This window comes from Microtus pennsylvanicus, chromosome X (genome assembly GCF_037038515.1).
Source record: "Microtus pennsylvanicus isolate mMicPen1 chromosome X, mMicPen1.hap1, whole genome shotgun sequence".
NCBI lineage: Eukaryota > Metazoa > Chordata > Mammalia > Rodentia > Cricetidae > Microtus > Microtus pennsylvanicus.
Genome location: NC_134601.1, coordinates 83,758,638 through 83,785,897, shown reverse-complemented (window position 1 = coordinate 83,785,897; position 27,260 = coordinate 83,758,638). Strand labels below are relative to the sequence as shown.

Below are 27,260 nucleotides of genomic sequence, written 5' to 3'. Positions count from 1 at the left end.
CTCAGTGCTTAAGAGCACTGGCTGCTCTTTGAGAGGACCAAGATTCCCAGCACCCACATGGCAGCTTACACCTGTCCATAACTTCTGTTCCATGGGATCTGATACCTTGACGCTAATGAATGTAAAATAGTTAAATAAATTATTAAAAAAAAGAAAAGTGCACTCTGTCCAGAAATATACACACATTACCATTCATTAAAGCCAGCTTGAAGCATGTAAATAGCATTCCCTTGAACTTTGGTCACTCAATGCCTGATCTCCTGCCAATTACGGAGTTGTCAGAAATCCAGACGTCATATGCCTGGAATTAAATAAAGCCTTCCTTCTGTATGAAGCTTCTCTATCTCACATTTCATCCCATAAAATTAATTCTTCCCTACCCTTACCGGGATTGGTAGTAAATAAGACCAACACTCTTTACCAAATCATAGTCATAAGCTCTAACTAAGAAAAGTGATTCAAAGACCAGAAACACACACACACACTTGAGGAAGCATATAGAACACAGTAGTAGGAACAGTATACCGATATATCCTGTGCTTTTTGTATAAGACTACTTTTCTTAGACTGCTTTGTAAGTTCATTACTGCACCAAATATGAGACTAAAGTTATAGCCTTACATAATCAAGATTCCCATTGTTCCTATGGAAATTTCTCAGTTCATCTGCCTCAAGTCCACTGAAGCCAAAAACAGTGGCACATCTGAGTTATTCTACTTCATCTCCACAAACAGATCCTAGCTATCCAGGACCAGAGTATGTATATTTACCCCGAACAACAAAGGAGGTCCCACAATGACCAGAAAACTGTTTTGCTATGAACACCCCTTAAAGCAATAACAGTACTCCAATACCATTAATGAGAAACTACCAACATTGGAAGGTAGTCTATTGCCTAACGTAGAAAGTTTGATAACATGCATCAATATAGCATTAGGTCACCTTAAACGGTAAATAAACGGGCAAAATATAACCCAGTTTATGAGCATAATGTTGAAACCACAGCAGAAAATCCATTAGTTATTAAAGGAAAGGAGGATTTGAAAAAAACAAAAAGGCCTTGACGCTTATCATCTGACCAGTGGGTAAACTGATGTTCCCCAAAGGGCAGGGATCCTGCATATCACACAGAATTGTATCTCAACTTGTGGAGATAACACGTACTTAGAAGATAGGCAGTGACTGTTAGGAATGCCAAAACTTTAAGGAGCACTTGGCATTTGTGATAAAGTATCTACTTTTGCTGGCTACGTGACCTTAGTCAAATACCACTTGTTACTGGAAAATTCTGATTGGTGCAATTACAGGAAGTTCACTAGAAAACATAGTGGTAGGATCTACTTGATAGGCATAGAAGGGAAAACATCAAAAACTGTTTCCAAGGAAAGACAAATGATGGAAAAAACCTTTAAATTCAAATAGGAAAACATTCTCTGCCACACATGGGGCATGAGGCAGACAAGTAGAGAGACAAATAGAGAAATCCTATCTGCAGACTAAGAGACTGGGAACAGATTTATTTCTCTTGTCCATCCTCTGTTCAAGCCCCCCTCTTACAGGGACTGACATACACCACACAGGGACATATTCTCTTAGCTCATGTGGAAGTACCACATCCTACATGTTGGATGGAAGTCAGATAACCTAGGCATAGATTCTTGCTGCCAACATCTTCAAAATCAAAAATAAACTCCATCCCATGGTTCATTCCCCGGACACAGCTGTGCCTACGACAGGTGTTGGGGAATAAACACTTCTCAGAATTCTGGGGGGAGTTGATCAACATGCTAATGCACCTATGCCTACCTCTGGATGGTACTAACAAATCCTTTTGTACCAGTAACCATTGGTGTCTTATATACACTTGCCCTTTCCAAAATCCAACTTTTTTAGGTCACCTATGCATCAAACACAATGCTTTTACTGCCACGTAGAATGTTCTAGAATTGAAATACGAAATTAAAGAAGGCATCAAGCATGTGAAAGCAGAGTTAACAAGCATTTAGCAGTGAGCCCAATTGGGCTATATCTTTAAAACTATTACCACTTAATCAGTGTATATGCTGTGTAACTGCAGGCACTCAGGCACCAAAAGGATGGTGAGGGAAGGACTACATGAAAGTATCAATTCTCTTCTCCCATAACACTGGTACTTCAAGCTTAAAGTCCAAGAATTCATTCTTTCTCTTGAATGCTTTTTAATGTGATGGTATTGGGATTTGGAAATGGAAACATTCAGGTTCTTAAACACTAACAACCTCATCTTGAAGGTCATACTGAAATCACTGCAGCCATCCTATACGACAGTGATCAAAGATGTACTTTGTGTTCTAACAAACCTTATGCCAGTACATGGAAGATGAGCAAAGGACACCACTCCATCCAGGCTCCTTCCTTCACCCGTTTATTCTCGTCACTAGAAATCTTCCATTAATATTTTAAAGATTAATGCCCACAAGCTCCTTTCTGGAAATATAGCCATCATATTATAGCATTAGCTTGAGTTCTCTTAGAACTCCTACTTTCAAGTCTAAGCTCCAGCTTTGCCATTTAGAATGTGTAGTATTCCAGAAATATAAATTGTAGGATACAGCAGGTCTCCAAGGGAAACATGGGTGATAGCATTTGGATGAACAAAATCCTGTTCTTACTTCATAGAGAAAGCTATGCCCTTCTGCAGTTTCGTAAAAACGGACACTCGAAATCTCACCAGCACACATAGGTGACTAATGGCTTTCCTTTCATAGCATTCTATTCTCTGAAGAACAAATAAGAAGTTTTTTTTAAAAATCATCTATCAGGAGCATTGGAATCTTTTCTGAAGAAAACTGTCTTCCCCTAACAAAAATATATACATTAGATCAGTGAACTAATCTCCTTAATTGTCAAGTTGTTAGCCCATAAGTGATGACAGCAACTATAATCCCAGTATTTGAAAGGTCGCTCTGCTCTACATGAGTTCTACGCCAGGCTGGTCTTGCCTTGAGTAGAAAACCACTTGTTTTGTTTGTTTTTTAGTAATGCTGAAGCTGGTGGCTTCACGAGGGCGAGGATGATCTACATAATTCAAGGCCAGGATTACATACATTAAGACCCCGCTTTAAATAAACAAACAAGCAAGAACTGCTGATAAGATATAAGACAAACCTGAATTCATAATGCACTACTGTGGGGGAGGGGGAGGGAAATGGGAGGTTGGGAGGAGGAGGAAAGTTTTTCAATTAAAAAAAAAAGCACAGTAATGCTGACTGGCATTTTATGGAGGGACACAAATACATTTTCCCAATAGCCATATGCCATTGAAACCAAAATTGGAGTAAGATAGATGTTAGGGGGATGGACAAATGGCTATGTGCTATTATTAGTAATATAATATTAGCTGCTGAGAGTACACTCTGTGAAATACTACGCAGCCTTTTTCTTCTTTGAAACATAGCGAACTGAAGTTCTTTCCTTCATTTTCCATGCTCATGTACCCCATACCTAACTCTTGCATTCATAAACTTTGGAACACAATTCTGAATATTAATTACTATTCCACTCCTGGGATTTCCATTTTGATCTTTAATAGATAAGTCAAGCTATTAATAAAGCTAGTATTAAGTGTTTGCCTTAGTTTTGAACAAGACTAGAGAAACAAGCCTGACTGTGCCCACACATTAAAAAAAAAATTCTACGGGGTCTAATCAGTGAATTTACTATTGAGGGTTCTTTTCTCAAACCACTTATAGGCAAAAAAGGACAATAGTAGGCTGTCCCCTGTCTGTATCTAACAGTGCAAGGACTTTGTGTGGGTTAACTAAAGGAATCTCTCAGATTCAAACCAAGACATTAAAGATAAAAATGGCGCAGTAAAAATGTAACAAGCCTCATTGTTAGGAATGGCTCAGAGGACAGGATGAATCAATCTTAGGGAGTTTTAGGGCATACTACTTCCATTGGCCAGTTGTTCTAAACCTTCGTAATGCTGTGGCCACAAGTTGAGAACAAATACCCTAGCTAAAGAGAAAAAGAATAATGTGTAGGATAAAGCTAAAAAGTTAAATGGAGGCTAAAGATGATAGAGGCCTGGGTCCAGAAAAACCATGCAGAGCCTGGTTGATGGCACTTCCCTTGAAGAATGTTTGTCTTGGAAGTTTTATAATGATCAAAGGGCAATGCTGAAAAAGAAAAAAAAACAAAAGGAAGAAGGCAGGATTCTCACTCACGAAAGCTGCTGTACAAGGCTGGGCAGAAACGAGGAACTCATAACTAGGGGGATTGTTAAACTTTTTATTAAGTAAACTGGGCTGGTAAGATGGGTCCCTGGGTAAATATGAGTGGTGCCAAGCTTGATATCCAGGACCCACATGGTAAAAAGAGGTGTTCTCCAGAAATGTTCGGCTCCTTTCAAAATTGAGTTCTCTATTTGGATGGCACTATTATAGTACCGTGGAAAATGTCTCATGCTAACGAGTACCATTTGTAAGATAGTTGTATTATCAAGTATTAAAAACGACTGATCACGGGAAGAAATAAAAAAACATCAAGACTATGAAACACATAGACAACATTACAAAAGAGGTGAAACTGCCAGCAGGCCGCTTAGTGCAACATCAGGCTTAGGTTTAAACGGCATCTACAAGGGCTGGAGAGATGGCTCAGTGGTTAAGGGCATTGCCTGCTCTTCCAAAGGTCCTGAGTTCAATTCCCAGCAACCACATGGTGGCTCACAACCATCTGTAATGAGATCTGGTGCCCTCTTCTGGCATACACACAGACAGAAGATTGTATACATAATAAATAAATAAATAAATATTAAAAAAAAAAAGAAACGGCATCTACTGTTGGCAGAACGAACTCTTTGAGAAAATTCTGGACTTCACTATTTGAGATTTGTCTAATAAAAACAATGAAAACAATAGTAATATTTTGACAGTAACATTAAAGTCATATTAATGGAAGTCATATTAATGGAAGGGTATCACCTCTCAGGCAAAATAATGCCATTTCTCTCTATGTGCATGCCTGCCATTGTCTGCGCTCAAACTAAATCCCATTTGGTAGGGTCAAATACTTGGCCAAGTGACTTCCACTCAAGAATTAGGGAGGTCTCTACCTGTACTGTAGTTATTACAAGTCTTCATGAGGTTCAGTTAGGTCTGCTCACCTTTGTAGGTCATATTCAGATTCTTTACTAGACAAGTATGGTATCAATTCTGAAGGGCATCTGTTATAAACTTTTCCATTCCATCTTTATTAATATTCCCTAAAAGTCCCAATGGACCTTACTATTTTCCATTTAGCAGACAGAGATGGGATATTTGAGAGGAATGTATGTCAGCATGATTACCATCAATTGCCTGATGAGAAACAGACATGTTACAACATCGTTTCTAAAGGCTAGGGATGCTAAGTTGTATAATAGAACATGTGTAGCAGGCTCTGACCTTGGGTTACTAAGATAACATCACAAAGTTCCCAATTGTTATAAAAATACTCTCTTAAAAAGACAGTATACTTGCTGAACAGTGGCGGAACATGCTTAATCTCTGCAATGAGGCCAATCTGGTCTATAAAGCAAGTTCTAGGACCTTGAAGGTTGTTACATGAAAAAACCTTACCTTGCAGGCAAAAATGCTGTACACCTATTGCTGAAGACCCCACACATACGGGTTATAAAACGTTTGGACTGAACAGAAAGCCTCGTTCCTGTTGCCTAACTTTCATGGGATTGGTGAGTGTGATACAGGTTGTTAGGGGAAGTCCTATTCAGGAACTTTATGAACTATTATGACCAACGCGGCAAGATATACCCAGGGGTACAATAGTAGCACGATGTTATCTGATGGCTGAACATTTGTAGTGGATTTAAGCTTGCTATAAATGGGAAAATACCTGTCTGGTATAATAGGTCAGGCAAAGAAGCTATTGCTGGGGAGCTCACAAGTTCTACAACCTACTATTTTTCTGCTAATCATTACCTGACCTCTAAGCATACACATTAGTGCAGCAAACAGATATCATTAGAAATTGTGCTTGCATACTGCTTGGTGTAGCTATATAGTAAGACCTAAACAAAACAGGAAAACCTAAACAGAAATCAATCTGGGACTGCCACGATTCCAGTTTATAATTTCATTAAAAAAAAAAAAAGATAAAAACCATTGGGGTAGGTATGAGGGCAAATGAACATTATCTAAGAACTCAGAAGCTCAGCCCTGGATCTGCTACTTCAATCTCACAAGGGCTTGTCTTACAAGCCTGTAAATATTCCTGACAATAAAATCCTAAAAACAATTTTTTTTTGAGTCAGGGTTTCTCTCTGCAGCTTTGGAGCCTTTCCTGGAACTAGTTCTTGTAGACCAGGCTGGCCTTGAACTCAGAGATGTGCCTGCCTCCGCCTTCCAAGTGCTAAAATTAAAGGCATGTGTCACCACCCGGCATTATTTTTTAAGGTTGGTATAATCAATATGGAGATATAATCTCATCACTCAGGAAGGCTGAGAGGCAGGAAGATAACTGTAAAATTCAGGCTAATTTGGCTACATAGAGCTCTGCCACTCTCCAGATAACCTTAATGAGATATGAAAACATTTACCAAAAGCAATAAGGCATGTTCCAGAGTACAAACAGCACAAGAACAAAATGTAGTACCTTAAAAACAAAAAAATTAAAAAATTACAAATAAAAAGAAAGATACAGGATACAGACAACGATCTCTGTGAATTCCAGGCCAGCCTGGTCTACATAGTGCATTACAGGTCCTTGCATATTGCAGGCAAGTGTACTTTGAACAATATTCCTAGATGTAGAAAATGTCTTAGGAAAGTAGCTAAGAAAAAAGCCTGCACTACAAATAAAAACAATTTTGATGCAGAACACTCAGCATTCAGGAGGGTGGAGCAAGAGAATTGCTGTGAGTTTAAGATCTATATTACCTACACAGTGACTTCAAGGTTAGTCAGGAATAACCTAGGAAAACACTGACTTGAAACAACAAAAATACTTCTTAGGTTGGTAATGTAGAAGCAATCTTTAAAAACCCTTCAAAGCCAAATAGAGTTCAAGGTAATCTTAGGCTATATTTGCTATATTATTTGGTCAAGGTAAATTAAGTCTATAGTAACATTAGACCCTGTCTCTCCTTAGAGCCTTGGCTGCCTTCCTGTAACATTAATAAATCTGTAACCAAAAAGGGGTAATTTGGGGCAGAGCGGTGGTGGTACGCGCCTTTAATCCCAGCACTCGGGAGGCAGAAGCAGGCAGATCTCTGTGAGTTTGAGGCCAGCCTGGTGTACAGAGCGAGTTCCAGTAGAGCTAGGGCTGAAGGCAATTGGCATGTGTCCTTCTTGAACCCCAAATGTGAGCTCTTTCAATGAGATGGCTCAGCTCGTCAATTATGAGCCTTTCATGCATCAGGGCCTGACTCTGTAGCACCAGAATCCAGGGGAAAAAGGTAAGCCAAGAATTGCGTGCTTGGAGGTGGAAAAGGAAGGATCCCTGGGGCGAAATGACCTAGTCAATAAGAGGGGCTAAGCAAATTCTATTTAGAAAACCTTTCCTTTAACAGATAAGACTCCACTCACATGCAAATACACTCACAGGCAAATGCAAATACATATCCAAACTAAAGCACAAATGAATTTCTTTTCTTTTTTTGACATCTGAATGAAAAGAAGTTCTAGTCTGGAAGAATAACCAGAAAAGAAGCAAGCTTCTCTCTTTTTATTATGTACTATATTATACTGTATTTAACTTTGTTTTGTTTTGTTTTTAAGGTTCGGTTTCCCCTTGCAGCAAAGGCCTGCTCATTTTAGTTTATTCATGGCATATGTGCACTTAATCATTCATTCAATAAATCTTTTTTTTTTGATTTTTCAAAACAGGGTTTCTCCGTAGCTTTTTGGTTCCTGTCCTGGAACTAGCTCTTGTAGACCAGGCTGGTCTCGAACTCACAGAGATCCGCCTACCTCTGCCTCCCGAGTGCTGGGATTAAAGGCATGCGCCACCATAGCCCGGCTGATATAAATCTTTATGTAGGCTATGAGTTTATGGCATTTTGAGCTAAGGGCAAGCGGATGTGGTTAACAGTCACACAGTCTATGCTCTTTATATTTCTGCAATCCTATGCAGAAGAAGCTCTTCTTTCCTTCTCCATATTTCTAACTCCTTTTCAAACCTTCCCCAAAACCAATCTCAAGAAGATACAGGCATTTATGCCTGTCTTCTATCTTTATTCCATCTTTGCTGAATCTGTCTTAATTTCTTAATTAAGTTTGTCTTTTGTTTTTTATTTACTAAGCATTAGATTAAACTTGGAAACCTTTTTCTCTTGAATATTAACCCATCTTCCCGCATTAGCATCATATACTCCTGTATATGGCAATGTCGCATTAGTAGACTCTGGAAACTTAAACATCTTCCCTTCCAGAAGAAACCAGACTGTATTCCTTAGAAAAGAAGCAGGTAATGCAAAAAGTGTAAAGGCTCCAGTGCAGGAAGTACAGCACACACACCTTCTCTGCAGGCACTCACTTAAGATGTGGCACAAGCTTCAAGAAAGAGTGCCTGCAGAGAAGGTGTGTGTGTGTGCTGTACTTCCTGCAAGTATGTCTCGCTTAAGACGTGGCACAAGCTTCAACAAATGAATTTCTTTAGATCAATGAGCTCCTGCTCTGTAGAGATTTACACTAAGGATAGAGGAAACACCTTAGGAGGGAAAAAAATCCCATACAGAAGAACTCAAGTGGTCACTTTAAAACAGGTTTCTGAGACTCTATTAAGTTTTATGTTTCTGAAAATTTCTTTCATCTGTCAAAGTATCACGCACCTAAGATCTCACATTCTAACAAGTATAATAGTCAATAAAAATGAACAGGCTCCTGTTAGTGGTGGAATGCTTTTAAGAATTCAAGCCCAAACAGGGTGGTGATGTCACTTGTCTTTAATCCAGCACTAGGGAGGCAGAGGTGGCACTCAGTTCTGGGAGTTCAAGGCCAGCTTGGTTTGCCAAGCAAGTTCTCGGACAGCAAGAGCTGGTACACAGATAAACCCTATCTCCAAAAAACGAAAAAGAATGTAAGAACAAATATAAGGGGAATGGAGTGTATAGCAGATGGAAATGAACCTTAAAGGACTGAGTAGGAAAATGTAAGATAACAGCAAAAGTCAGAGGCAAAAAGTATCTAGAGGTAAACAATTGCAGAGGCTTTTCTCTAAAGCCAGATTTGGAACTTAAGAGGGCTAGGGCCTGACAGCCACAGTTATTAGTTGGGAGTAAAGATACTTGATCTCCTGTGCTCTCAGTATAATAGAATGATGGCAGTTTCTATTGGCCTAAAACAAAGTCTCTGACCTGGCATTTAAAGCTACAAAAAACAATGCAGAGGCACATGGCAGCTCAGTCAATGAGCACTCTTAGGCTTCTGCAGGTCTCTGGGGTCTCAGGTCCTCTGTACTCTCGTATATAGTAGCCTAAGAGCAATCACAGCATATTCAATGGAGGAATAAATGTGGCTAGCTCTAAATTTATCTTTAACTGACAGACACTGAAATGTGAGTTGCCAATTCTCATGCGTTATAAAATATATTTTGGTTCTTCTCACACAATAAAAGGCAAATACTAGTTTATACCCACCAATTATACAAAATAATGGACAAATGTGGTAAAGCAGGCTCTCAGGGTTGGCAGAGTATTGGAGAGATGGCTCAGTGGTTCAGAGCACGGGCGCTTTTTCCAGAGGACCCTGTTTCAATAATAGCACCCATATGGCAGCTGAAACTGCCTCTAACTCCAAGATTTGACAACCTCATAGAAGCAGCCTGAAAAGGTTATGTGCTATTTTTGCAAATGATTTTATTTTTTATTTACGTGTCTGCTTTTCTTTGTGTTCACCAAAGCACATACTAATATATTGATTCTATTTAATGAAATACCATACTTTGTTCTTTGATAACAAGTACTTAGAATTTGTTTTGCTAAAAGGAAAGGCTCCTCTCTTCACCTTAATCCAGAAGGTCACAAAGGACAGAAGCTTTAGTTTCGGTTTCCTTCTTTTTGGATTAGGTGGCTGAAGTTAATCATACAAATCTATGTAAAAACTGGGGAGGCCTAACCTATCTTATCTTCAAGACTGAAAGCTGGGAATCTCATTGTCAGCTTTTACAATGTCCTGTGACACACCCTTGAAAGGAGCCTGAAAGTCTGTCTCAGGTCTTTGTCCTGAGAGCCAGATGACCCCTTGACAACAACCCCCTAAAGCAGTGACTCAAAGAATAATCAGCAGTCCTTTCTACATTGAATGGTAAGCAATAAGGACTTGATAAGAAATTCATGGCAACCCAACAGAATCAGAACTGAGATCAACATCATTGAGACCAGTGTTCCAATGGCAGGAAGGCAGAGATATCTAAACTTTGACTTAGACTATCACCATCCCTGAAGAATTGAAGTTTCCTGAGGAGTCTCATGCTGAGCCAGAGAGTAAAGCTGAAGGACTTGTGCTAGACAATTACAAACTGCCACCAGAAGAGATCTCACAGTTCCGACAAAATTTCAACCAACAGATGCACATCTTATAATTTTTGTTATCCTTTTTTTTTATTGGTGAGGGGTTCTTGTTGAGACAAGGTCTTAAGTATTAATTGTAGGCCTCCCTAAGTAACCTAGCCTGGACTTAGGACACCAGACTGGATGTGGGTGGTATTACAAAGCAATGCTGGGGAGAGTGGGCCCCAGGACGACCCTTTTATGCTTTGTTCTATAAACCTGTATAGAAAAGGTGGAGAGAATGTAGGCATGTTTTCCTCCCCTGTTTGGCCAACCTGTAAATAAGTTCATTTCTCCCCATTGATTCCTTTCTAATTTCTTTTTTTAAAAAAGATTTTATTTATTTGTATACAGTGTTTTATCTGTATGCTTGCTAGCCAGAAGAGTGCACCAGATCTCATTATAGATGGTTGTGAGCCACCATGTGGTTGCTGGGAATTGAACTCAGGACCTCTGGAAGAGCAGTCAGTGCTCTTAACCATCTCTCCAGCCCCCTCTTTCTAATTTCTTAAGGAAAAAAAATGTATGTTGGAAAATGGTGCAATAAATTCCAACACGCACTATATGTTAACTAGAAAAATCAAAGTGCTGTCCAAGAATAGTTCATCCATGGATGACCTAACCTGTTATTTTCATGTCAGTGCCTAAATACAGGCCAAAATTTCAATCCTAAATTCAATTTTTAGTTCCTTGAATGGACACTTTTATTAAAATCCCATCTATCCCTTTTATTTATTTTTTTTCCTGGTGATGAGGGTGGAGCAGAGGCATTTCACAAGGTAGGACCTTAGTAGTCAGGCCTAGCCTAATACTATTTACATGTTAACTCTCCTAACCATTTTATGAAAGCAGTTCAATGGTATTAATACAGCCATGTATTATTATTCATCTTTCTGCAGAATTTGTAAATTTTGTAAACATGACACTGAATATCCTGTCACAACCAGTATTCTACTGATTATGAACTAAGGTCATGTATCATGCCAAAAAATTTTGGAATGCAAAGTGTTACACCGTTTTATGCATTTAGAGTCAGCACTGGCCTATGTTGCTTTAGGTTATTTAAGCGCTAGTTCTCTCTCTCTCTCTCCCTTTTCTTTTTGGCACAGGGTCTCTCTACAGCAGCCTAGGCTGGCCTCAAACTCACAAATATTTTCTTCAGGACTGGGATTAGTGGTCTGTGCGTCTATGCCTGGATAAAAAATCAAAGACAAAAACAAACTAATTATTTTGCATTTTTAAAGGAAAATCAGAATTGCACAAAATTCCTACTCAGCATAAAGTCCACGAAGGCATTTCAACAGCAAATCAAAAGAAAACAGAGCGCGCGTATCATATAGCCCTAAGTGAAAAGATCAAGCCAGAAATAGATGAGGTAAATGGAGGTGTTTTCCCCCTCATTACCGGAAAATGTGAAGCAGAAAGTAAAGAATCAGGAAAATGCTGACAAAAGCAAAGTAGAAAAGTTTTCTCAAAATAAAGGGTACGAGCGATTTATATTCAAACTTTAGAAGCAGAATCTACGCAAAACCATTAGTATAAAAGCCCATAAAGATAAACTGAAATACTGTTTCTGGCAATGATCTAAAGATTATCACTCTGGAATTATAAAACCTTTAGCTAATATTATAAAATATTTGTGGGTGAAACAGGACAGAAAAAGAAAAAAATTAAGGGGCATAAGAAGGGAAAGAAGGCCGGGGTTAGGGGTGGGGGTACATGGCTTTAACCCTGGCATTCCTGAGGCAGATGCAGGCGGGTTCCAGGACAGCCAGGGTTGTTACACAGATAAACCCTGTGTTGGGGAGCGGGGCAATGGGATGAGAAAGGGACTGACTAATAGTCAAAGACTTCAACACAGCCAATAAAGCCAAACTGCATCTCAAAAATGATCTGACAAAGAATGAACAAGCTATGTTTGCCGAGGACTAAGAACGTTTTCAACTTTCAGTTTTATCTCAAAAAACCCTTTTATAATTTTACTTACAAAGGTATGAAACAAGTATACCAGCTCAACTACTTTTTTTTTTTGGTCTTTCGAGACAGGGTTTCTCTGTGGTTTTGGAGCCAGTCCTGGAACTAGCTCTTGTAGACCAGGCTGGCCTCGAACTCACAGAGATCCGCCTGCCTCTGCCTCCTGAGTGCTGGGATTCAAGGCGTGCGCCACCACTTTTACTAAACTTTTAAACTTGAAAATTTAAGCTTTGATTAATCTTTAAATTTTATTGAAATCCTTTGTGACATGTAATTTAAAAGCCGCAGGACTATATACAAAGTAACTGTAAATACACCTAACTTCAACTCAAGAAGCCTTGAAATTATGCATATCATCCTTGTCCTCCCCACTTACTTAATAAGCATACTAAGCTTCACTATGCTCACAGTGAAAAAAAATTCAATCATCTAAGTTATCTGCATAACATTCTCTAAGTGGAAAGAGACCTCCTCAGGCTGCAGGGGTATGTCTCCCTCCTGTCAGACATCGGGCCATTTTTCACTGCCACATTGAGGAATCAACTATTCACGTTCGGGGGGAATGCAACTTAAAAAGAGGGCTTACGGACATGTCTCAGAACACTTACCTAGCCTTGTTAAGCTCTAATGGGCTTAGATGCAAATAGCTCAGTCAGTAGTAAATTGCCTAGTATGCTTGGTGCATGGTCCTGGGTTCAATTCTTAGCATCACAAGAAAACACAACACCCTTGGTTCAAAAGGTGAAAAAATCTGCCAGAAAACGAGAAGTATAATCCCTAAGATGAACAAGGTGGAGAAAATTGCCTCTGCCTGTTGTCCTCTGATCCCACACCCTGCTATGGCCGTTCCACATATGAAGACAAAAACAAATAGCTATGCTCCCATGTGCATGTTCTTTGCCCTCACTGTTTCCCCTCCCTCCCTTCTAGTACATAAATATAGAGTTAACAACTTGAGGCTGAAGAGATGACTCAGTGGGCAAAGCACTTTCTGGTAAAACTTTAGAACCCAGGTTGGGATCCCTAGCACAAGCTGAATGCTCCATAGTGTTAGTGTTGGCAGGACAGCTCGTTTCCAATCCCAGTGCTTGGGAGGCGCAAACAGGGATTGCCGGGAGCAAGCTGTCTGCCTAGACAAAATTGGAGGCGTTTGGGTTCACAGAGATTTGGATTGTAAGGTAGTGAGTAAGAGGAAGACAATTAATAGGCATACCTACACACATGGAAACACAAACACATGCACGACACACACACACATATATATAGCACAAAAAATGCAAAATGCTTGAGTAGCTGGGTAACATGAGAAAGGAAAAGTGTAGCATAGAACATGGCTTGCCCTCAGTGGAAACAGTCCACATAAGCCCTGTTTTCTTGCTTCACCCCCACCCCAGTTCCCATCACCACATCATACTGGCTCAAACTCAGGGCTTAACGTAGTGAGTAAGTCCAACTTGCTGATTTTGCCAGGCATGATGGCAAAAGCTTATAATCCCAGCACCTGGGAGACACAGGAAGAAGGATCGGGAGTTCAGAGCCATCTCGATGACAGAGCAAACTCAAGACCATTGTGTGCTACATGTGAATGCCTCTCAATTTAGGTTTCAGACAAAAGTCTTAATGTGTATATTAAAATGATGCATATGGGGGTAGATGGGCATGCGTACAGTGAGTGCAGCGAGCTATGGTTGCTGGTCATTGAACCGGCTGGAACTGGAGTTCCGCAGGCAGTTGTGAGCCGCCTGACTGGGTGCTATGAAATTACTCAAGCTACCACATGCCTGTGTTGTGCTTTTAAGCATAAAACCTCTGTAGCCCTAGAATGTCGCTTGACTTTGACTAAATATTGTATTGCTTAGGAGGCATGTGTACAGGGAATGGTAGTTTGTTCAAGGCATGTAACTCAGTATCCAGTAAAGTCATTTAACTCACAGAAAACAATTACATTAAACCAAAGATACAAACATAGTTAGGACAAACAAAAAATTTACAACAATATTTATTTTTGGTTACTAGATAGGACTCCTGTTTTGCTGTTTTTATGTCCATATAATGGTCTATTAATTCCCAGATATCTCAGTCTAATTTATACAAATGTACCCAAAATTGTAGTCCAGTTCTACTTTTACCCAAAGAAACGTGCCCCAAACTGGACTGAAACAAGAATTGCTCTACACACCCTTATTTTGTAACATAATACAGTGACATGACAATAGCACAATTCAGAAGGAGCAGGCGCCGCTGTAAGATTATTAAAGCATTTATAAACATACTCTGCTGCCTTGAAGAACTAAAATCAAAACACTTTTTTTCAAGCTACTCAAGTTTCCTGTGTAGAGAGGCCTGAAATTCTGGCAATGTTGGATCGACCTTTCCAGAAAATTAGCAGTAAGCAAGTAGTAGTATATCCTTTCCCTTTAGATGCATTCTGCACATTGGGTTGGTCATGTTCTGAAACACTCCCCCACCCTCTCAGAAACACTTGTCCCCTGGCATCCAGTACTCTCTATGATAAGTTAAAGGACAGCAAAGGAAAATCACCACGAAAATCAGCTTTTCAAGAAAAAAGAGAGTGATACCAGGAACCATGTCACACATGTTCCCCATCTGGATTCTGCAGGCATTTGCAACTGAAACCCCTGAAACAGAGGATGGGAGAAGTCAGTTCTCAACTGTACATTAGAAACCATTGGAAAAAAGCAGAGGCATCATCATATAAAGCAAGCGGAACTGGGTATTTATAGAAATCAATAAACGGAGGCGAAGGAGAAAGATGCATTGCAAGCCAACATGCAACACAAAGATGAGGCCATGAGAGCCTACACTAGTGTGAAAGCATGAGGAAGCAAAACAAGAGAAAGAAGAAGCAAAAGGAAAGCTATCCAAATACATGAACAAGAGAAAAACAAGTGGATGGGAAAGCCGTTGCCTAATAGGAGGCATAAAACACGAACACTAAGCAGAGTGACTGGGCAGCTCAGCCAGCTACATGAACGGCACAGGTCAGCATGAACACGTGCGTCCTTCTGATGTTCAATGCAGTGGAAATTTAGACTCATTTTCTGATAGTCTTTCATTTAAAAAAATTTATATTTTGCCCTGGAAGAAAGGAGGAAGAGAAAGGAAAATTGAGTAAGCAAACTGTGAGCCTGTATTACCAAGGGCCCATGAGAAGACAACTCAAGACAGTTTATATCCAACTGAAAGTCTTTATTCCAGCTGGCTGGAACTTAAATCCAATTATTTGGACACCTAGTAACAACAGCCTGAGTGTCCAGAGCACATGTTTTTGAAATTAAAATCTAAATCCTGGCATTTCAGTTGCCAGCTACAGGGGAGCTTCACAGAAGCAGAGTTTAAAAGTGACTATTAAGTGGTTACCTGGAAGGGGGCCTGCACAGCAGAAGGCAGTTTAAAAGTCACTAAGATAAGCACTTACCTGGAGGGGGGCCTGCACAGGCAGGGAGTTTTACGTCACTAAGATAAGCAGTTACCTGGAGGGGTTCCTGCAGAGGCAGGGAGCTCATCAATGCACTAAGATAAGCTCTTACCAGAAGGGGGTCCTGCACAAAAAAAGGCAGATGAATACTCACTAAGATATGCAGTTACCAGAAGGGGGTCCTGCAGAAAAGGCAGATGAATACTCACTAAGATAAGCAGTTACCAGGAGGGGGTCCTGCACAAAAGGCAGATGAATACTCACTAAGATAAGCAGTTACCTGGAGGAGGTCTTGCCAAGGCAGGGAGTTTAATAGTCACTAAAATAAGCAGTTATCTGGAGGGGGTTCCTGCAGAGGCCAGCAGTTAACAGTCATTAAGATAAGCAGTGACCTGGAGGGGGTCCTGCACAGAGAGGCAGTTTAAGTCACACCAAGATAAGCAGTGACCTGGAGGGGGTCCTGCACAAAGAGGCAGCTGGAGTTAAGGAAAGATAAGTTAGCTAGGACGTACTGACCTTAGGTTTCTAGAACAGAGTTGGGTAGTTTTCCAGGAGACTCCCCATCAAGGAAATCAGATTCTGCTTAAACCTGAATGGCCTCAGCAGGAATACAAGATGGAGGAACTTTTGTTCTGTTTTTCTCTGTCACACACGGTGGTGTATGCCTATAATGCCAGCATCTCAGCACTCAGAAGACTAAGGCCAGCAATGGATATACAGGATTAAGGCTACTGTGATCTAAACCATATATAAAACAAAGCAAAATAAAACAATAAGATCTTATGCCTACTAGAAAATGGGTCTGGAGTTGGAGAGATGGCTCAGTGGTTAAGAGCACTGAGTGTTCTTACCGAGGACCCGGGTTCAATTCCCAGCACCCACATGGCAGCTGACAACTGTCTGAAAATCCAGTTCCAGAGGATCTGACACCTTCACACCAATGCACATAAAATAAAGTTAAATAAATGATAAAAAAAATTTAAAAAGAAAATGAGTCTGAGAGAGACTTGGAAATTACTGAATTAAGTTCATCTAATCAATCAGATTTAAATAAACTCAGAATTCAATAAACAGCATCAGTCCTACACACACTCAAATTATTTCTTAAGGAAACTTGAAAAAAATCAAATAAGCAAGGCTAAGAAAGCATTCTTTTTTTTTTGAGGTTGAATGTTTATTCAGGGGGTTATGGAAGGAGGAAGGGTAAAGTGGGGGACAGAGAGAGGGGGGGAGAGAGAGAAGAGGAGAAAGAGACAGAGACAGAGAAGGGGGGGAAGCAGAGAAGTGGGGAGAGAGGTAGAAGCGAAAGCTGCCTCTCCGAGAGAAAGATGGAAAAGAGCTAAGAAAGCATTCTTGATACTATGTATACTTCAAAACCACAACTGCTAAGCCATCCCCAAGCCCTATCCCCAAAAAGGATCAGATTCAAGGGCTTTAGGACATCTCCTGATAAACTGGCCAAAATCCCAAGACTTGTCATAACACAAAAGGTTTCCTCAAAAGGATAAGGTGACAAAATTCTATATAATTTGAAATTTTGAAAAACAAGATCTTGGAGTATCGTTTAGTGGTAGAACACTTGTCTAGCATATATGAGACCCTAGCTTCAATCCTTAGCACTACTGATACATACTGACTTCTGATACACATAAGTTAGGTATCTCCTCTTCAGGAAGCAGAGACATGAGAATTAGGATGACAGTCTACACTCAGCTATCATGGCAACTTTGATGTCAGCTTGTGTCTATAAAATATAATAGATAAAACAAAGAAACTAAGTAAGATAAAGGAGTAAACAAATTTATGGCAGAAAATACTATCATCGATGGAAGAATCAGGAGAGATTTAAGATACAGTTATGAACCAATCTGCAAAAGAATGACTCAAAAGCTATAAATAAACAGAAGCTATTCATCTGCAGTAGGGCAAATAGGAAGTTAGTTAGCAGAAGGGAAAAAGCAAGAAAATGCTAGGAGAACGGGGTTGTAGAGCTACCTGTGAGATTGACAGAGTTTACCAGAGAGGCTGTCAAGCTCCAAAGACAGTCAGATATGATACCACTTTGATGCTAGCTTGCCTTTCAAGTTTCAAAGCAATTAAATAATACGAGTAATACTTTCATTAGCTGGATTGATTTAGGGTGATGAAATTTTGATTTACACATAGGGTGAAAAGACATTCACATATAACTAACAATAGTAGAAAATGGCTTAGACCTGATAAATACTCCATATATACAAAGAAAGATGCAGGTAGAAAGGCCATGCCCAGAGATGCAAAACCCTCAAGTTAAGACTGATGGAAGTCTTAAGGAGAGAGGAGATTAAGGAGACAGTCTAAGGATTCCTGTCCTCAACAAAAGCAGGGTGACATAAAGAACCAGACATAAGCTGCAACAGTCATGATACTCCACTAGAGATAAGTTTTAGAAACTTAAAAATTTTCATACAATGAAATATGGATTGAGAGGAACTCTTCCAGATGGTGATAGCTACTTTTAATTTTTAAAACACACCTGGGAAGCTGGAACCTGAATTGAGGAACTGTCTTCATTAGATTGGCCTAGAGCCATATCTGGGGGAATTTTCTTGATTGCTGTGGATTGCAGGGCCCAGGCCATTAGTCATACTACTGCTAGGCAGGTGAGCCTGGGCTGTATGCGAGAGATAGCTGAGCAATGCAGAGAAACAAAGCAGCACGCATTCCTCCATGGTCTCCTCAGTTCCTACCTTAAGGTCCCTGCCTTGGCCTAGCACAATGACATGCTGTCCTTCTCCAAATTTTTGTCATTCAGTGTTTAACCACTGTAAGAGTAAGCAAATTACGGCAAAAGGAATGCAGCTGCTTGGCATTCTAATAAAATAAATCAATTTTACAGCATAACACACAATACTGATGACAGAAGGACGTGGTTAGCTAATCTCGGTGTTCTTTGAAATGAAAAAAAAAAAACTGGTATGCAAACATGTCAGCAGCAACAAACTGGATGCTTAAAAATCACAGTTGAGCACGGTGACACCTCTAACTCTGGTTGATTATTGACATTCGCTGCAGGTTAGGAGTCAATCAGAATTACACAGGGAGATTTACAGGACTGGGCTAAAGAGCCAGACTCCCAGAAAACAACTAAAACAAAACAAAAAAACTTCCAAGATTTTACAAAGGAGGGATTGGAAAGATGTCTCAGCATGAAGAGCATATTCTGTTCTTCCAAATGTTCCAGGTTCTGTACATTCAGTTCTATGGGTTTGTAACCCCTTTTCTGACTTCTGTGGGCACTACACACGTGACAAACTTACATACATGCATGTAAGACAGTAACAGAAAACAAAAGAATCTTGAAAGGATATACCGGAGGATTAGAGTCATAAACATTAGAAGTAAAACGTCATAAAGCAGGTATGGGCAAACTGCAGCTTCCACACAAACACAGCTCACTCACTTTTTATGAAATGGTTTTGTTGGAACACAAATACACTCGTTTTTATATACTGCCTATATTTGTTTTCATTCAACAACAGCAAAACCCATACAGCCCATAAAAAGGAAACTACTATCACACGTAATATGAAAACATTGCAAATTGGCATGAGAGTATAAGCCAGTGGTGGCAAAGCTGAGTGGACACTCACAGAGGAGCTGAGAGAATAGTATATTATGTTAGAAGCAGAATACTGGGAAAGGATTTTGAAAATTAGTACTACTGAAATCCTTACAGATATCCATAGTGTACCTCCCAGCCCTGAATGTGCAAGATAGTGTGAATACTAATTATAGGTGGGTTGAGAGCTAGCTGAGCACTGTCAACTCGCCCGGCACCCACCTGGAGGCTCACAGCCATCTTCAGCTCCAGTTCCAAGGAATCCAACATCTTCTGTCCTCCACAAGGACCAAGGCACACATGAGATGTGCACACACATAGATGTATGCTAACTACTAATACATATAAAATCACTTTTTTAAAAAAGAAAATCCACCTGAACAGTGGTGGCATATATCTTTAACCCAGCACGTGGGATACAGAGACAGGAAGATTGTGAGTATAAATCAGACTGCTCTACGGGTTAGTTTCTTTTTTTTTAATATTTATTTATTTATTATGCATACAATATTCTGTCTGTGTGCAGGCCAGAAGAGGGCACCAGATCTCATTACAGATGGTTGTGAGCCACCATGTGGTTGCTGGGAATTGAACTCAGGACCTTTAGAAGAGCAGGCAATGCCCTTAACCACTGAGCCATCTTTCCAGCCCTATGGGTTAGTTTCTTGACAGCGAAAAGCACAGAGAAATCTGTCTTGGAAAACCAAAACAACAAAAAAACAAAGACAAACAATCCCCCTCAAAACAAATAATAGTAAAATAAATAAGAAGATTATATGATGTATGCCAGAAATAAGGCACAAATCATGGCACCAATGCATAATTCCAGGTATGGAGAATGGCGTTGAGGCGAAATTAGAAGGATGATAAGTTAAAAAACAATGTCTGGGCTATAGTAGAGTAAGTTTAATAATGGGCTCGGCAATGTTAAAAGAGATGTTAAATATAATACAGCTCAACGGCAGACTACTGCTTCACTAGCAAGTACAAGCTTAGTACTTCACCTTTCAGTGCCAGAGAAGATCTGGACAAATGAAGCCCTGTGTTATATCACCAGAACTGTTTAAAAAAAAATAGTGCCCTGGGCCTCTAATCATAGAATGCAGAAGTAGGAACGTGAAAATCACGCTCATCCTAAGTTACACATTGACTTTAAGGCCAGCATGAGCTTTGTAAGATCCTGTTTATTGGGGTAGAAGGGTTCAAAATATTACACAAAATCCTTAAATATCATTCTAAAAGAACCTATTTCAAGCCAGGAGGGGTGGCATACACATTTAATCCCAGCAGTCAGGAGATAAAGGCAGGCGGATCTCTGTGAGTTTGATGCCTGCCTGGTCAACAGAATGAATTCCAAGATAGGATCCAAAGCTACAGAGAAACACTGTCTTGAAAAAACAAAACAAACAAACATATTTCACAACAACATAAAAATGGTAAAAAATAGGGGCTGAAGAGATGGCTCCACAGGTAAGAGCACTGGCTTTTCCCCCTAAAATATCTGGGTTCAATTCCTAGCAACCACATGGCAGTTCACAACTGTTTGTAACTCCAACTCCAAGGGATCTGACACTCACATACAGACAAACATGAAGGTAAAACCCCAATATACATTAGAAAATAAATCTTTAAAAAGTTGTAAAAATGAATGGATTATAAACGATAGGAAATTATCCTTATGCTCATTTTATGAAAAGTAAGTGGAAACTAGGTGTATTATTCGTGTCACATGCTTGTAATCCTAGTACCTGGAAGGCTAAGGCAAGAGGATTGTGAATTTGAGGTTGGGCTGGACTCAAAAAAAAAAAAAAAAGAAAAGAAAAAGCAAGGGGCTGGAGAGATGGCTCAGAGGTTAAGAGCATTGCCTGCTCTTCCAAAGGTCCTGAGTTCAATTCCCAGCAACCACATGGTGGCTCACAACCATCTGTAATGAGGTCTGGTGCCCTCTTCCGGCCTGCAGGCATACACACAGACAGAATAGTGTATGCATAATAAATAAATTAATTAATTAAAAAAAAGCAAACAAAAATAGTGAATACACATATAATAGGTCAAAGAAAAGGAAACTTGAAGTTGGGCAGTGGTGTCACACGCCTTTAATCCCAGCGCTTGGGAGGCAACGGCAGGCATATCTCTGTGAGTTCAGCCTGGTCTACAGAGCGAGTTCCAGGACAGGCCCCAAAGCTAAAGAGAAACTGTCTCGAAAGAAAGAAAGAAAGAAAGAAAGAAAGAAAGAAAGAAAGAAAGAAAGAAAGAAAGAAAGAAAGAAAGAAAGAAAGAAAGAAAGGGATACTTGAATTTCCTACATATGTATTTTTAGGTTAGGCCAGACAAAATATTTGAAATATGATATAATAAATTTCAATATGTGATCAAGCCTGGGTTTTCAACCCTTAATTCCATCCTTTAGGAAACTAAGTTAAGAGAATTGCCTTGAGTTTGTGGCCAGACTGAATACACAGAGAGATCCAAGACTCCCTAGGCTAAATCAAACCAATTGTCTCTGAAGCTAATATGTTCCATCCCATGTCTTGAACCACAATAAAAATCAAATTCACAAAAACAGACATCAAAGTTGCAACTAAGTGTAAGAAACTCACACCTAGTCAGATAGGTAGGTGGTGGCTCACGCCTTCACCCTTGCACTCAGGAAGAGATTGGGCTTTGAAGCCAATCTGCTCTATAATGCAAGTTCCAGGACAGCATGAAGTACAGAGAAACCCTGTCTTGTGAAATCAAAGCAACGAGCGCACCAACAAAAAAAACTCAAATTGTCTAACATATTTGAGATTGCCGGCTCTATTCCCAGCACTGCAAATGTGAAGGAGGGTCAGGGAGTTGGCTCAGTGGAAAAAGACGGATTTGGCGGGACCCATCTGTAAGCCTCCTAGAGTGAGATGGAAAGTACAATGAAATTCATCGGAGCAGAGGCAAATTAGCAAGGAGTGCACAGCAGTTCGATGACAAGCACACGGCAGAAAGAAGAGAAACTGGCTCAGTGAGACAGAAGCAAGGCCTGCAAGCTGTCCTTTCTCCACACACTGCATACAGCCCGCTCACTAATACAAACAGCAAAGAGTTAAACAAAAATAAAACGGAAGCTGGGCATGATGTCACATGACTTAATTTCCAACACTTGGGAGGCAGAAGCAAGACTGATCTATAGAGCTATTTCTAGGACAGCCAAGAAGAAATTATCTCAAAAAACTGCAACAACAAAAGCAGGAAATAAAACTCAAAAAGCCAAGAAAAAGCCTGTTTTATATAATTAGGAATCAAAAATACACAAAATAAAATACTAAAGGAGAATATGTTTTGCTTTCAAGCATTAAAATTGTTTTTCTTTCCCTTTTTGGGATATTTGAGAATAGAATTACATAACAGGTAGTACATGCAGGCAGCCATCTTGCAGTGATGTTCCAACCTCAGCCTTCCAACTGCTGAAATTATAGGCATGAGCCACTATATTCATCTTGCAATTGGTGAATTGTTAAAAAAAATACTTACTGGGGCTGGAGAGATGGCTCAGTGGTTAAGAGCACTGCCTGCTCTTCCAAAGGTCCTGAGTTCAATTCTCAGCCACCACATGGTGGCTCACAACCATCTGGAATGAGGTCTGGTGCCCTCTTCTGGCCTTCAGGCATACACACAGAAAGAATATTGTATACATAATAAATAAATAAATATTTAAAAAAATACTTACTATAGTTTACTAGTATCGATGTGTGATGTGTGAAAATGGCTAGTCTTATAGTCACTACAAGAACTGTCCACTTCATCCAATCTTAGGAAATCAGCATGATAGTTAACTGACCTGCAACTACAAGCATGCTAACTTTAACTGTCTCTATGTAGATATAATTAAAAGAGCACTTTGGGCTGGAGGGTAGCTCCCTGGAAGTGTGCTTGCCTAGCCTGTAACACTCCTGGGTTCTAGCCTCCAGCACAGCAGAAAAAGGTAGAAGGGAGAACAGTAACTGGGATGAATCTAAATAGCAACTGTAAATCAATGGCCTCTATTCAAACCTTGGGATACTGCGTGCCAGTTTGAAAATGGTGTCACTAAAGCATATTTAATTGCATGGCATATGTTTGAGATCTCCTTAGTTGGAAAAAGCAGGCAAAAAAACCTATCATTAGTGAGTCCATCAACAAATGACTCAAAATTTGAACTCAGAAAGAAAACACTAATGAATTGAACAAAGAATAAAATTATAAATAACAAATTTAACAAACTGAATTCAAAGTCCTTGGGAGTATAGAGTTTTTTTTTTTCACAAATGTAAGGCTAGCTCAGTCTTAGAAAAGCTATTGAATGCAACAAATAACAGAAAATGGCCAAAGAGGAAAGAGTTGTTTTCTTTTGTTGTTGTTGCTGTTGAGATAAGTCTTATTATACAGCCCTGACTGAACCCTAGCTCAGTCTCCAAAGTGCTGGCCTTCCAGAAATAAGCCTTCAACAATTGCTTACCTAATAGAGTTAGATACCTGTTTCTTTCTTTGTTCATCTGTCCTTCGGAGATATTCATGGAAGCATTAGTTACTCAGAATCCTGAAAGTCAAATAGAAGAATTGACATAGTAAATCATGAAAACCATAGTTTTTAACTTGGCTATTAGGACTGTGTTATAACCAAAGGAAAAAATATACATAGAATATAAAATGTCCTACATGGGCTCATGTGTTTGAACACTTCGGCCCCAGTCACGGGTGCCTTGGTATTCATTGAATCTTCGATAAGGGCAGCCTAGTCGGCAGAAGTGGGTTAGTGCAAAAAGAGCTTTGAGGAAAATAGCCGCCCAGCCTTACTAGTGCCGCATTCTCCCTCAGAATGCTAGATTTTTTTTCTTATCTTTTTTTTTTTTTTTGAGACAGGGTTTCTCTGTGGTTTTGGAACCTGTCCTGGAACTTGCTCTGTAGACCTGGCTGGTCTCGAACTCACAGAGATCCACCTGCCTCTGCCTCCCGAGTGCTGGGATTAAAGGCGTGCACCACCATCGCCCGGCAGTGCCACCATCGCCGGCCCTCAAAATGCTAGAATAGCCAAAATTTGCCACAGCGATGGTGGGAGCATCGTCCATCTACACTTTGATGGACTGTATTTTCTGAAACTGTAAGCCAAACAACAAAGCCATGGGCTGGCAAGATGCCTCAGTGCTTTCAAGCCTGACCATCTGAGTCCCATCCTTGGGACTCATTCGGTGAAAGGAAAGAACCAACTTCTTATTTATTCTAAAATAAGGCAATATGTATCTAAGTTTTACCTTGAGATTATAAAGAATTCCTTTGTTCAGACCTAATGCTTAGTGCCCCTACCATAAAAAGGTGGGTTCAGAAACCGGACTTTTGCCGCAGCCTAATAAAAAAAATCTCTGGCTGTGGTCTCAGGTAGCTGATAAGCTTTTTGTGCACCATGAAGATTTTTTTATTTTTTTCCTGGATTCTGGTTTCTGGAATAAAGTTTGCTTCTGGTTTATTAAGCTTTGGTGGTTTGTCAACATCTTTGTGTGACCTTTCCTTGCCGGACCCAACAAAGGGGAGAAAAGAAAGGAGGAAATGATAAAATATTATATACTAAAGGAAAAGAAAGCAGGAAATAAGGGTGTGGTGTTTCACACCTATCCCTTATGCATAGTATTGAGGAGACACAGGAATATTTGCAATTTACAAACACCCTTGATCACATAACAAGATTCTGCCACAAAAAACAAAAGAAAACAAAACAAAACCAACCAACCAAACACCAAACAAACAAAAAACAAATAAAACATGAAAGCTTGGAGATGGCTCAGTTGTTAAGGGCTCTGACTACTCTTCCAAATGATCAGGGTTTACTTCACAGCATCCACAGCCATTTGTAACTGCAATTCCCAGGAATCAGATGTACTCTTCTACCCTTAGTGACCAAACACGCACATGGCACACACGTGCAAAACTCATTCACATTGAAAAAAATCTTAAAAAATAACAAAAAAAGCTGTTTATTATGGACCATGCCTATAATTCTCACACTGGAGATGTAAAGGCCTGCCTGAGGATGATGTATCAAGGCCAGCCTAAGACACATAGTAAGACAGTCTTTAAATTTTTTTAAATTAAATTAAAAAAAAATAGAATCAGACATAATGACCTATGTCTTTAATCCCAGCACTTGGGAGGCAGAGGCAGGCAGATCTCTGAGTTTGAGGCCAGCCGGGTCTACAGAGTTCATTCCACGACCTCCAGGGCTGTTACACAGAGAAACCCTGTCTTGAGAACCTAAAATAAATAAATAAAATGATAAAAAATAAAAAAGAGGTTTTCAATGTCAATTTGGCTCCATTACATAGCTAGACTATGTCTCAAGAAAACCAAAGAGGGGAGGATCTCAAAGAATGCAAAGACTTGTTTTACTATATTAATGTAGAGGCAGAGTCTACAGTTCTAATTGTACTAGACTATCTCTGACTGCAAGGCCCTGCCTGACTGTAATCTTTCAGTTGAAAAAGCTAACTAACTGATGAGTGTTATTCCTGGTGTTATAGGGGAGCACAATCAAGGAAGCTGTGTAACATTAGCATGGTGGCCCAAACTGATGATACCAGTACTTAGAAATCGGAGACACAAGGATTACAATCAGTTTAAATCCACACTTAGTTTCCAGAATATAACTGCCTTAAGACAGGTGGTCGTTGAGATCATCTTTAATCCCATCATTCGGGAGACAGAGGCAGCTGGATCTCTGTGAGTTCAAGGACAGCTTGGTTACAGAGCACTTTATCTGAAAGTCAAGGCTATAATAAGCTTTTCTACACACACACACACACACACACACACACACACACACCCCAAAAAAAAAGCATCAAAAATTCAAAATAGGGAAGCAGCATAGGTCCTAACTAGTTCCTTGAATGTGACAGTTGTATGGCTGTGGCATACTGAGGGGGCCACTGGCAGTGGGACCAGGATTTTTCCCTACTGCTTGTAGGTAGTTTTTGGGAACCTATTCTCCTTGGATGGATACCTTGTTCAGCCTAGATATAGCCTTGGACCTTCCACAAAGCAATGCGCACTCTCTGAGGAGTGGATGGGGGTTGGGTGGAGTGGGTATAAGGAGGAAATGGGAGGGAAGAGGGAGTAGGAACTGGGATTGGTATGTAAAATGAAAATATAGTTTCCTTTTTTAAAAAAATTAAATTAAAAATAATTAGTCACATATTATAATAAAAAAAATTCAAAGTGGGGCTAGGGAGATGAGGGTGAAAGAACTTGCATGCCAAGCCTGAGGACCCAAGTCTGAATGCCCAGGACCAAAGTTAAAGCTGGGTCTGTACCGTGAGCATCTGTAATCCCAGTGCTCCTATGAGAATGGAAGCTGAAGGTGTTCCTGGTGTATGGAGGTAAATAACAAAGTGATCCTGTTTCAAACCAGGTAGAAGGCAAAGATGCCACTCTAGATTTACCTCTGAGCTGCATTTGTTACCTACAGAAACACACACACACACACACACACACACACAAAATCTAACAGTGAGAAAAACTTAGTTCTAAATACAGGGTAAAAGGATTTTAAAAAAAAATCTGTCTGGTGGCTGAAACAGCATAAGAGATGAGTTTAAGGCCAGGCTGGTAAATAGTGAACCCCTGTTTCTTAACAAAAAGAAACACACAAATGAAAGCTTTACAGAGATAGATAACTTTTTTTATGAAAAAATACAGCCAGGTGGTGGTCGCAC

The 27,260-nt window shown here is 39.9% G+C and overlaps 1 long non-coding RNA gene across 4 annotated transcripts in view; it reads right to left on the bottom strand.

The window, feature by feature from the left end:
* Nucleotides 1-27,260, bottom strand: part of LOC142840581 (uncharacterized) — a 58,459-nt gene that overhangs the window by 8,523 nt on the left and 22,676 nt on the right. For 2 of the 4 annotated variants that reach the window (XR_012908941.1, XR_012908943.1), the window contains 3 exons: nt 24,034-24,097; nt 23,053-23,179; nt 15,085-16,068 (listed from right to left, as the gene is read on the bottom strand). This is a non-coding gene — a long non-coding RNA (uncharacterized LOC142840581). Of the gene's footprint in view, nt 1-13,113; nt 13,257-15,046; nt 16,069-23,052; nt 23,180-24,016; nt 24,098-27,260 lie in introns of all 4 variants that reach the window. The other 2 variants (XR_012908940.1, XR_012908942.1) reach the window with 2 other exon arrangements.